Here is a 12,710-nt window from a genome sequence, read left to right as displayed (position 1 = left end):
CTGCAAATTTTGATGGGCAATCATACATACATGGATGTGATTGGGAAAGGATCTATTGCCATTGGGGATAACTCCTTCAATCATGTGTTGTGTGTACCCCACTTGACAAATAATCTTCTTTCCATCTATCAAATCACACATGGGGTAGCTAGGAAAACTGTGGAGTTCACACCTGATTCAGTTATCATTAGAGACTTGGAGAGTGGAGCTATCATTACGATTGGGGTAGTTGATCATGCATCTCGGTTGTACTCTTTTTCAAATTTTGGTCCTATTGATAAGGTTGGTTCTTCCTATATTGATTCAGATTTTGAGGAGAACTTTGGGCATTTGAACTTGGGGATTCTCACATGTGACCCCATTCTTGAGCCTTGCATTTCATCTCCTCTTATTGATATCACACCACCTATTGCACCTGATGATGCAGCTAGTGTGACGGTTTTGCCTTCTTATGATTCAGTGTAGCAGGATATTTCATGTCTTCCAGCTTTAGTTGATTGGGATGCCTACTTGATAGACATTGCATGTTTGTTTGTGGAGTCCTACATTATAGATTTGGGAGACACCATTCATGACATTCATCTTCTCTTTGATGAAGATGATCCTTCTTTCATTGTTGCAAGGGATAACTCTGACCCTCTTGTGCATTCTCTACATGATCAATATTTAGATGTTGACATGATTATGGATCCTTTTGTACAACACATGGAGGAGGTCTCTTTATCTTTTGAGGAGACATATGAGTCTTTGGATATTGTTCTACATTCATCTCCATTAGATCTTGGAGTGCCTTTTTCAGTAGTGTGGCATAGTTTACCACCTTTGGAGGGGGTACCTTTCAGCATCGACATGGGGACACTTGAGAGCAGTTTTCAGAGATTCCTTTCATCATGAGTATTTCTGCTTCATCTTCCCTTCATGGTTGGGGAGACTTCATGGATACACCTTTGGTTTTGTTTCTTCCTAAGGGGAGGAATGTTGTTCGACATTCATGGAGCATTTTCTTCATTCATCTTCGAGCTTCTATCATTGGTGCAGATTCCACATTGAGGGGGGGATTCCTAGTCTCTCTTCTTCTTCTCTCATATGGGGGGGACTTTTTCCTCACATGGGGTTTTGTCCTTCACATACTTCTATGAGAGTTCTTTGTGTCTAGTTTTCATCTCTCTTTTGGGGGAGGGTTTTTTCCTATTGGGTTTTTCTCTCTTTCCCCACTTTGTGAGAGATTCCATTGGATTGGTTTGCATGCATTTGCATTTGTACATGGGTACCTAACATGGCCTCGTAGCTAGGACCCATCTTGCATTGCTTAGTTGCATTGTAGACTTAAGTGCATTCCCTAAGTTGCACTTAAGGGGGGTGTTGGTGTAAATAATTATTCATCTTGGATATTATTACACCTTACTTAAGCTTACTTATGAAATGCATTTCATAGTAGTCTGGGTATGAGACACTTGGGTGTTTGTGCCACATTGGGATAGTGTGTGTAGGAGAATTTTCACCTTTTATGGTGTTGATCTTGTTGTTACACTCCACATTCAGTGGGTGATCCACCTCATGTGGAATATTATATTGTTTCTCCTACCTACCCACACCTATTTCCTACCTACCCTTGTTTCTTATTGAGCCACATGTCATGTTTGTGTGCTAACATATCCATATAGCCTTGCCTATATAAGCAGGCTCATATTCATTGTATGTAACATCAATTAATGATCCAGTTGATCAGTATTTTCATCTTGATAGAATACAGTTTATTTCTATCATATATTTTGTCTCTCTTATTTGTGCTTTCCATTGCCTCTTGATCTTGGCAAAATCTCACAAAAACAAAAAACAAAGATGTATTGCAATGGCTATACAAATATGAAGAAGTTCAACAAAAGGTCAACAATGTCAAAATACCTAAAAAAAATATGGAAAAGGGTTCAACATTCTCCGAAGGATGGGATACACTAGAACAGACCCTATAGGAAAAAGAAAAGAAGGTATCTCAAAACCTATTCAGCCTCGTACTCAGCATACTACAGACAAAACATGTTTGGGATATGGACAAGTCACTATACCAGAAGACACATTTTTTAGTCAACAACAAGAGGAATATGAAAATAGACAAGAACAACTGGCAATTGAAAAGGAAGAAAAAACGGCTAAGCAACAAGCACAAACAAACACAAAATGGCAAAAGAAGCAAGCTTCAAATCAACAAGAGAAACAAACTAAAAACATATCTCAAGCATCATTAAATCTCAATCAAAACAAGAAAGAAGCTAATATAAGTTCAAGAGAACTCATAGAAAAGTTGACAAAACTTAATCTCAGTCCTGAAGAGGTTGAATATGAAAGAAAGAAAAGTATAGCCAGAAAAGCAGAAGAAATGTTATATGACCAAATCTGTAGACTACAAGCTGCAAGTGATACAGATTCTAATGAATGGGAATGGGATTCCTATCACTCTGAAGAATTAGTTGAAGAAAAATGCTTTGAAGGAGATATAGTAGTTGATATAGTTCACACGTATGTAGGACAAACATCAGGATCTACTTCACTTGAATTAGAATCACATTCGGCTAACTTGCACTTAACTGAGGACGATCAGGAACTACTTACGCGAGATCATTCTAATGAGAGTACTGTTCTAGATATTGACACACATATTGAAAACTTTGATACATCCATCATGACCCTTGAAACCCTTGAAACATACCAACCTGAAGATCCCCTACCTCTAATCCACCCTGAGCTTATTGGTTGGGAAAATGAAGGACATACTGCCATTGATACCTTTCCAAATTCCCATGCCATATCTATATATCTTAACGCAATCAAACCTATAACAACTCTCACCAGGAATTTTAGCAACGCATCTTCCAGTTAAGTGGGTGCCACATCTCCTAGTCGCAAAAGTGAAAATAAAGAAAAAAATATCAGATCTAATGCTGAAAACCATTTATTGGCAACATTAGACCAAGAAAAAGTAAAAACAAAGGATGCATCTAATGGTGAAAACCTCCTTGAGGCACCGGAAGATGGAAGATTTGACACTTTACCTGAGCACTATCAAGAAAGGTCATCCATTTTGATCGAACCAACAAAGGCAGTTAACATTGGCACAACAGAGCAACCAAAGATTCTTCATCCAACAACATCTCTATCAGAGGTAGAAATGCAACAATATGTGGAATTCTTCAAACGACGGCAAATCAATTTTTCCTGGTCCTATGCAAACATGCTAGGATTAGATACAGAACTTATTATGCATCACTTGAATGTTAATCCAGGAGCCAAACCAGTTAAACATAAATTAAGGAAAATGCATCCGCATATTGCTCTTCTAGTCAAGGTAGAACTACTGAAATTATTGGATGTAGGATTCATCAAACCTATAGCATATCCTCAATGGGTATCCAACATTGTTCCTATTTCAAAACCAGATAAAAGCATCAGAATATGCACAAACTTTAGAGATCTTAATAACGCATGTCCAAAGGATGACTTTCCTTTGCCTAAAATCGACGTCATTGTAGATTTAACTGTAGGACACTCCATGTTTTCTCTAATGGATGGTTTCTCTGGATACAATCAGATCAAAATAGCACCCAAAGATCAAGAAAAGACAACTTTCACATGCCCATGGGGTACTTTCTACTAGAACGTCATGCCTTTTGGATTAAATAACACAGGTGCTACATATCAAAGAGCTATGACAACTATATTTCATGACATGATGCATACATTCATGGAAGACTATGTGGATGACATATTAGCTAAATCATACAACATAGAAGAACATATAGAGATACTGGAAAAGATCTTTGACAGGTTAGAACAATACAAGCTAAGGCTAAACCCTAAGAAATGTGCCTTTAATGTTACTTTAGGAAAGCTATTGGGATACATTGTTTCAACAAGAGGAATTGAAGTAGGTCCAGCTAAGGTTAAAGCAATCATGGAAATGGCATCTCCCAAGAATATTAGTCGACTAGATCACTACAAGGAAGATTCCAATCAATCAGAAGATTTGTGGCTCAACTAGTAGATAAATGTCAACCATTTACTCACCTATTGCACAAACATGTTAATTTCAAATGGGACCATCAATGTGAAGAAGCATTCAACAAGATCAAGGCATATCTCATGCAACCACCTATTCTAATGTCACCAATTCCAGGAAAACCATTATTACTCTATGTATCAACTACCAAAGCATCATTGGGAGTTTTGCTCACACAAGAGGATAAGGAAGGAAAAGAACGAGCCATCTCCTACATTAGCAGAACACTAGTAGGATACGAGGTTAACTATTCATAAATAGAAAAAGCATGCTTGGCAGTAGTTTTTGCTTCTCAAAAACTACAACACTATCTGCTATCTCACTCCATCAAGTTGATAGCTAAAATCGATCCTCTGAAGTATTTTCTCAACAAAGCCACATTGACAGGACGACTAGCAAAATGGATCATGATTCTAAGCGAGTTTGATATCAAATATGTTGACAGAAAAGCTATCAAGGGAGATGTCATCGTAGACCAACTAGCAGAAATACCACTTCAAGATAACCATCCTCTAAAGATTGGGTTTCCTGATGCTGATATCTTAACAATTACAACAAAAGCATGGCAACTACACTTTGATGGTTCATATAAACAACACGGATTAGGAGCAAGAATTCTATTCATCACACCATAAGGGTATACAATCTCGAAAGCATACAAATTAAGCTTTCCATGTACAAACAATATAGCAGAGTATGAAGCATTGGTAACAGGTATCAAAACGGATGTAAAATAGAACATTAAAAAACTTCAAGTCTTTGGAGACTCTTAGCTTGTCATTAATCAAATCAATGATGACTATGAAACCAAAGATGACAAACTCATGCCTTACAAAAACATGGTGGATGATATCAAGAAGTACTTTGTAGAAATAACTTTTGAACAGATTCCAAGAAATGACAACAAAGTAGCAAACGCCATGGCTACACTTGCTTCTCTATTGCAGACACGGGAAAATCAATAGCGTTATGAATTCTTGGTTGAAGAATTGTTTCATTCCGCCTATAATTGTCCTGATTCCCAAACCATCTGTCAACTTATTGGACATGATTCCTCCCACTATGGCCAAACTTAAACATATCTAAAAGATAACATCTTACCTCCTGACTTATCAAAAAACCAAAAGAGAAACTTTATTCGCCAATCCACTCATTTTACTCTCGTCGCGGATACCCTGTATAAATGAGGTCTAGATGGTACTCTCTTACGATGTGTCGAACAAGAAGAATCTATGAAGGCCTTACATAAATTCCATAATGACATTGGTGGCACTCATTCAAGTGGTCTTACCCTTTCGAAAAAACTTATACACTTGGGCTACTATTGGCCGACTATGGAATGAGATTCTTTTAAGATAGCAAGAACATACAAACAATGTCAAATCCATGGGAACTTGATCCATGCACCAACACAAGAACTTCATGCTTTAGCAACAACTTGGTCTTTTTGCCAATGGGGTCTTGATCTAGTAGGAAAGATAAATCCTTCTTCATCTAATGGACACAAATTCATCCTAGTAGCTACAGAATATTTTACAAAATGGATTGAGGCGGTACCTCTCATAAACATCATAGGAAAACAAATTGTTGCATTTATCTTGAATTACATCATCTGTCGCTATGAAATACCAATGACCATTATCACTAATAATGGACGACCATTCAAAAATCAAGATGTACAAGAGCTATGCGAGAAGTTCAAAATCGAACATAGATTCTCCACACCATATTATCCATAGGGAAATGGGCAAGTAGAAGCATCTAACAAAACTATTATGAAAATCCTCAAAAAGACAATGAACGATGTCGGGAAAGATTGGCATATCCAACTAAACCCTACTCTATGGGCCTACCTCACCAGTATCCGCACACCGACAGATGTCACACCTTTCTCTCTTGTATATGGATCAGAAGCCATATTGCCAATCGAAGTAGAGATACCCTCTCTATGTGTATCACTAAAAGGTCTCATCCTAGATGAAGAACAAAGAGTATCTAGACTACAAGAGTTATAACTGATCCATGAACACAGACACAATGTCTTTGATCATCTAAAGGTATATCAACAAAGAATGTGTCGAGCTATAATCATAAGATCAAACCATGAGTCTTTCAAGTGGGAGAACTAGTGCTAAAGGAAAATCTACGCAACCAGGTAGATCGAGAAAATAAAGGAAAATTTGAACCAAACTAGTTAGGTCCGTTTGTGGTCACAACAATATTTGGATCAAGAGCATATCAGCTATCAACACAGGATAGAGATCAACTTGAAGAACCTATCAATAGCATGCACCTGAAGAAATTTTATGTAAAAAGTGAAAAAAAAAAAAAAGAAAGAAAGAAAAAAATCAAATATCAAAAAAAGTGCAATAAAAACAGATGGTGAAAACGTGGCAAACAGGCGCTATCTGTCCGCTAGCTCTTCCATCTATTAGTTCAGGCATTCTTGCTGCTTGCATTCATCTTCCATCAGTGCTAACCATCATAAGCCTTTGTACATACGCAAGCATCGCAGCTGCTCTCTCACCATGGTTTAGATCATTGGATATATCATAACGACTTTGTTTCTAGGCTAGGTGCAGAGGGGGCAAAACTCTTGAACATTTTGAGCTTAACCAAATAGGTAGAACAATAGTTAGACAACTCTTATCAAGCAAAAACTAAGACACAATCTAACATTGAACACGAGATCAAACTATCAACTATCAAGCTATCACGAAGTCAATCTAAGCACATCACAAACTTTTCAGTGGAATAATATCTTTTGGATAATGATTTTAACATAATTGTTCAACTTTTCTATATTTATTTTCGCTATGATGATTTTTGAGTGACTCTAGGATGTCATTGACTAGAGGAACAAGGAAGAAACATGATATTTTTCTTGTCTGTTGTCTAAAAATTAATCATTAATATGTGCAAATTTTTCTCGGGACATGATCATCGAAGTATCATTGAAGACATTTCCGATTTGCGTATTGAAATGATTAATACTGCTTGTTTTACGCAAACAACACTCAGGTCATCTCAGTTCAATTATACCCTGATGCTTGTGTTAACTTGCTATATCAAAATCCAAGAAGAAGTGCTCAGGTCATCATGGTTCAATTATATCATTGATGTTTGCACTCACTTCCCACATTTCAAAAAGCTCAATGATGACAAAAACACAAAATAATCCAGTGACTGGTCCGGTCATAGCTTTGCATTCCATTGCATTTCATTTGCATTCTAGCTTGCATTTCATTCTTGCATGGGATCCCGCAAGCATCTTTTATCCAAGGTTAAATCTATCACAGAAATCATCAAAGTATCATCACAAGTGTATACACAATCAGAATAATGACTCATTTCTCTCATGATATTATCAACCTAGCGAAAATCTTGTGCTATCTCCCTCAACAGAATCAACAATCAGCATATCCAAAATTTCATCAACTTGATATCAACAAACTGTCAGTTCTTTATCTATCAACCTTATCAAATCAAATCAATCAATCAAACCTAATCGATTCTATCATGTCTTATACAGGATATATCCTTCCTGAAACCAGACGATCTGATTTTGATTCATGTCTTATACAAGATGTATCCTTCCTGAAACTAGACGTTCCGATCATGTCTTATACAGGATGAATCCTTCCTGAAACTAGACTGAATCTAATCAATCAAGATTTTTCAATCTTATCAATCTAAGAAATCAAGCTAATCAAAGACCTCACATTTTCATCAAACCACAGTTGCAGAAATCAAATCAAATCTATCAGGATATCAATCTCGCAAAACTCCAAACATCAGTTATCTCAATTGATCTCCTGAGGGGGCATCATCATACCAAAATTTAGCAATCAAGAGCTGGGGCATCCTATCAAACCAATATCAGCATCAAAATAAGATTATTCTTTGAATCAACGCGTCATCACACCTTGCTTCAAAGAGGGGCAAAATCTATACACCTAAAAATGGTCTGAAAATAATTAATTAAATAAGCAATTATTTAATTAATCCCTCCTCCCCAATTTAATTGAATTCACTAAGTAATTTGATTAAATTTCCCCTTTCATCTACTTATTAATAAATATAAGGATTTATTTAATAGGTTCATTTAACCCCTTTAATTAATTACTTAAAATTAATTAAATCCCCTCCATCAAATTCATTTCTTCTAAATCCTTTAATTAATTAAAACAAATCAATTATGAGTTGTTGAAATTAATTATCCTTTTCCCATTATTTGAATTTTTAAATTCAAATTCTCCTAACTTCTACCACTCCTAAACCTAACCCATTCTACCTACCACATGTTCCCTTTCATCCAACATCTTCTAGAACCTTGTGACACTTGTCACTAAGTGTTCCCTTTCATCTAACCTCTTCTAGAGGCCTCTTGACACTTGTCACCATAGAGATGACAGATGTTCCCTTTAATCCAACCCCTTTGCCATCCTCCTCCAATTTAACCATTGATATCTTCAGATCAATCTTGACCGTTGATTCTTGCCACATCACCCCTAGCCTTGAAAATCCTATAAATAGACCTCATTTTGGAGCACAAAGGGTCCCAATTTCATATCATTTTGCATATCATTTGATCCCATCTCATTTTCATCTTATGCATTGTTACTATAGGCATCTAGTTTATAGTTTATCATTCTTAGCAATGTTATCATGCTCAATTTTAGCTTAATTGCATCTTAATCTTAGTTAATTTTTTAGATCAATCATGAAATCATATGGCTTAATCATGCTATTCTTTCTAGATCATGCATCTTCATCATTTAAATCCTCCATCTCAGTGTAGTCAAGTCACTAGAGTATGCATAATCAGATCTGAGAGCATTTTTCATACTCGCATTTACTAGGAGGCAATAAGTCGATTAGCTACAGTTTTGTCTTTCATTGTTTCAATTTACTAACCATTTCTTGTAATGATTTATTGAGTGCATTGTGTTTGCAAGTACAAGTACACTTCACAGAGCATGACAATATGTGTGTACAATATGGATTCTGCACATGCAGAAAGGCCAGCTGCCTAGAGCTCACTGCTCAATCACAAAATGAGAGTCACACTGACTACAATTGGATGGTTAAATCCAATAATAATGTACTGCACAAGATAGCATCTTCATATGTTGGATTCAGTACCGGTTAATTTCTGATTGCCTTCACAAAATCCTTCCTTCAACCTTCAAATGATGTTTGTGTGTATAGCTCTGCTTATTTTCACATATACCTTATTGCAATCCTTTTCGTATTCACAATCCTCTCTATTTTTTGATCTTACAAATAAGATCTTACATATATACCATAACCTAAGACCAATTGAATAGGTCGGCTCACTAAAAGATACTACAATAAAATCAAATACAAACAAATCAATATTCGATGCATGATGTCAGCTCAATGCATTTACAATAATAATAAATCATCTCCATAACATGTCGTGCTAATCTAGAATAGATAAGTTTGTCGGTGCTTATCCTGGACCTATTTATCGGTAACAACAAATATGCAAACTCGAGTAAACAGTTAATCAAATCACCAAAACCAAGTGATCGAATAATATCTTCAACATAACCAAGTAGTCTCCAAGTCATTCCAAGTGCCCATGAGCAATATAATCTGTCGGTGAACCAAATACCAGTGACTTTGCATGAGTCTCTATTTTGCCAGTGAACATGACCAAAACCTCCAAGTGCTGATAAGTGTTGACAAGCGATGACAAGTGTTGACATCAATGACAAAACCATATCAACATATCCAAAATACCAACATAGACAATCCACAGACAACAAAGAAAAATAGGTGACGATACCCCATCCCTGCCTTTCTAGTCAAAGACGTCTTGGAGATAGAATCTCTAGTCAAAGACATCCTGGAAAAGCTAAAAGACATGTCACCAAAAGATAAAATCAAAAGAAAACCAAGACTCGACACCAACATCCACTGTAGTCCTCAAGTTTAGTGTCTCTTGTCACTTGTATAAGTCTATTTGATTGTGGTCACAATGTTTTCCTTCACAAAAGGATAGATAGCACTGAACCATAATGTTGTTCGAGTCTATTGAAAGATTTGATTTGTTGAAGCCCATTGTTGTTGTGTCTCATCTGAAACTGGCTGAATCCATGAAATTGATACTTTATTGTGGAGAAAACAAAACTTTATTGCGGATTGTGATGCAAGTGTTGCTTTATTGTGGTTTGTGCATGGATAGACTAAAGAAAATTGGAAGAAATTGTACTCCTCATAACGTGTGATTCTCTTAGTTTCACGCCCATCACTATACGTAGGATTTGCCTTAGCCACAGATAGGAGCTGATTTATTATGAATGGAAAGGGGTGAAAAGGAAGGATTATTATGAATGGCTAACCAATCTTAGGTAGATCAATAACAAGCCATGATGGGAATGGGTAAGTTTACTATGGAATGGATAGGCTGTGAGTGTGTGCAAAAGTGAAAGGATGAAAGTGAATCTTGAAGGAGGGAGGAGCAATGTCTCTACACATGGCACCTATGACCCGATTTTCACCATGGTACTTTCCCAAGGCGCCACCGTAGTGGTTTTCACCATTGGACGAATTTATTTCTCTTTACTTTTTTTGATTTTTATTTTATTTATTTTATTTTTATTTTTTTTTGTGTGTTTCATAAGGCGCCTATTTGCTAGGTTTTCACCAAGTAATGATTTTTTTATTTTTTATTATTTTTTTGTATTTTGAATTAGGATACTCTAAAGAGCTATGTGTAAAACCTGCAAAGGTGCATGTTGTTGATAGGATCCTCCAAAGGTTCACCATTTGGAGTTGAGAGTTGATATGCACCAGATCCATAGGCTGTTGTAATGATGTAAGGACCAAGCCAATTTTGTTTGAACTTGCCCTTCTTCTCTCTATCTTGCTAATTTTTAGGATTTTCTTTGACAACTAAGTCACCCACCTCAAATGTGCAAGGCTTTACCTTATGATAGTTGATGCATTGTTCCTTGACTGAATGATGTGTAGCTCGAGTGTCTGTCTTCATTGATAAAGGAATTGAGATAGAATTACTAGTGTGTGGACTACGCAGGCCCGTATGTGTGTCACCTAAAGAAGTTTGTGCATCCCTGATAACAAACTCCTTCGAGGAAGTTTCATTAAAGGTCCATGATGTATCACCAGAAGGGAAAGGATGCATGGAACAAGTGGATTAGTGATGAAGGCTTATGATTGTGAAAAGAAGTGAAAGTAGGATAGCATGATGGAGACCTAGGATCAACAAGTATTCTTTTTGACTTAAAATATTAGAACTTTTTCCCCTTGTTATTTTGATATTAGGGGAGATCAAATCTTGTTCTTTTTTATTTATAGGATTTTTATCCTTGACTTTTATTTTTGCAAAGTCCAATAGCTTTTGATTTTGATTTGGACTAAAGGACTTTTCTTTATTTTTGACTTTTAGATTTTTCTTTTCAAAGCTTGATTTTTCATCCCTGATGAGTAAGGGCTTTTGTAATTCTTGTTGATCCAAGTCTAGGAGCGGAGTGGAAATGGTAAGGCTATGTGAGTTGTCAAGAGGGCTGATGATACACTCAATAGATTCTTTGTTGGAACCACTCTTAGGACTATTGATATCATGAGCTGCTTGCACCACTAGAGGATATTTGTATTTAGACTTTGTAGCCACAACACTAGGTGGTTCACACCTAGTTCCTTGACATTGCAACTTGTTTGTAGGTTGTTCCTATCTGCTAAATACCTTAAGAGATAGTGGGAGTTGGTCAACATGAAAGATATACTCACCACATCCCATGTCTTTAACCTTGAATTTTTCTTTGATCTTTATTTGTTTTGATGTAGAAGGTTTCAAGGATTCAGGGTCAATATATGAAGAAGATGGTATAGCCTCTCTATTAATTGGAATTATTGTCTCAGCTTTTGTTGCAGTATATAAATGGATTAGGATCACCATTAACTGTTACTTCAACTCCATTGTGAGGAAACTTAATGCATTGATGGCATGTAGATGGAACAACTCTCATTTCATGAATCCATGGGTGTCCCAAGAGTATGTTGTATGTGAGATCTAGATCGAGGACTTGACAAACCACATCCCTTGTAACTGGCCCAACTTTGAGAGGTAAAGTGACTGTGCCCTTGGATGAATGTTCTTCATCATCATATGCCTTAATGGTGATTGCATGTGTAGAATTCACAACTTTTTCAGAATATCCCAATTACATAAGAGTATTCAATGTACATATATTGAGACTAGCTCCTCCATCTATCAAGATGTGTTTTATTCGATGTTTGTGTAGGAAGGCTTCAATGTGTAAAGGTGCATTATGTGGTTGGCTCATAGAGGCATCGTCAGCTTTTGTGAATGTAAGAGAATGTGGAACAGAAAGGTATCCCACCATGGCTTAAAACTAGTCCACGTTCAGATCAGTGGGGACAGTAGTGTCTCTCAAAGTTTTGTCAATAATGGACTTATGTGTAGGGGATATGCATAAGAGCTCAAGGATGGAGATAAGCATGGGTGTCTTCCCTAACTGTTCTACCAGATTGTACTTAGGTTTGGTTGATGAGGAAGCAGTGTTTTTAGCTAGAGAACCTTACAAAGTGAATTTACCTCAATGAGTTGTAACATTACATTCAGAGGTAGGTTCAGAAGAAGATC

Source organism: Cryptomeria japonica, chromosome 3 (genome assembly GCF_030272615.1).
Source record: "Cryptomeria japonica chromosome 3, Sugi_1.0, whole genome shotgun sequence".
NCBI lineage: Eukaryota > Viridiplantae > Streptophyta > Pinopsida > Cupressales > Cupressaceae > Cryptomeria > Cryptomeria japonica.
Note: the sequence above shows the minus strand (reverse complement) of the source record.